Source organism: Stenella coeruleoalba (assembly GCF_951394435.1).
Source record: "Stenella coeruleoalba genome assembly, chromosome: 15".
In the NCBI taxonomy this organism is placed as follows: domain Eukaryota; kingdom Metazoa; phylum Chordata; class Mammalia; order Artiodactyla; family Delphinidae; genus Stenella; species Stenella coeruleoalba.
Genome location: NC_137161.1, coordinates 45,558,383 through 45,559,663, shown reverse-complemented (window position 1 = coordinate 45,559,663; position 1,281 = coordinate 45,558,383).

Sequence of the window (1,281 nt, the reverse complement as noted above, 5' to 3'; positions counted from 1 at the left end):
AAGATGGTACAACTATTTGTAAAACAGTTCGGCAGTGTCTTACAACATTAAACATATACCTACCAGCAGCCCTTATTCCCGGTATTTGCTTGCTCCAAAGAAATGAAAGTGTATTTGCAAACACACACAAAAAAACTTGTACATGGATGTTCACAGAAGCTTTATCCCCAAACACTGGAGACAACCCAAATGTCCATCAACAGGGGAATGGACCAACAAATTGTGGTACATCTACATAGTGATAAACAAAGGACTGATTCACACAACATGGATGAATTTCAAAAACATTATACTGAGGAAAAGAAGTCAGACAAAAGACTATAAACAGTAGATTTCATTTACAGGAAACTCTCGAAAAAACTAATCTGTAGGGGCAAAGTGCAGATTAAGAGTTGCCTGAGGCCAGGGGTGAGGAGGGAGTTGCCACCGCACGCACAGGAGCACAGGGAACTTTTGGGGGTGATGGAATTGTTCTATATCCTTGTTGTAGTGTTGGTTTCCCAAGTACGTCCATTTGTCAAAATTCATTGAACTTAAATGGAAGTATTTTAATGTATGTAAATTATATCTACACGAAGCTGGTTTAAAAAAAAAGAACTGTATTTGGGCAAAATGCCATACAAGGCAGAGGAAACAAGACAGACCTTCCTAAGGTGCTTGTCCTCTTGACTGAAGGTGAGTTGCAGCCTGTGACATAGAGGCCCCACACTGCAGCACCATGGACAGCAGCGTGGGTGCCATGGCCCGGGAAGCATGTGGACAGAACAGAGAGGAGAGTGCGTGTGTGTCCGTTCGTGTGTGCGTGCGGGGGGGATGGGATCCCCGTGGCCTGGAGTTAATTAATGCACGTCATTCTAGTGAAAATCTTACCTATCTGGCTCTTCCTTCAAGACTTGTTCCCAGTTCCACTTTCTCCATGAAGTCTTGCTTGACTCCCTGCCCATAACAGCCTTTTCTTCTTTCTCTCCTCTGAACTCTTAGAGTAAGTTCTGTTTAACTTGTTTGGAAGTAACCATGGCCTTTGTTTTCCTTTTCTTGTACTGCTATTGAAATTGCTTATTGCTACTTAATTTTCAATGTGATTACACCTTATATCGTCTGCTACTGCGAGTCCCTGAAGAGAGAACCACAGCCTGGATCCCCTTAGTTCCTACAGAGAAGTCGGGCAGTTTCTGTGGATGTTCTTGATTCATGTTGATTTTCAGTTCCTAAAACTGGACTCTGTTAACAATTTGGCATAAGGAAGAGACAGCTACAACTCTATCATAACTGAACTTAAGG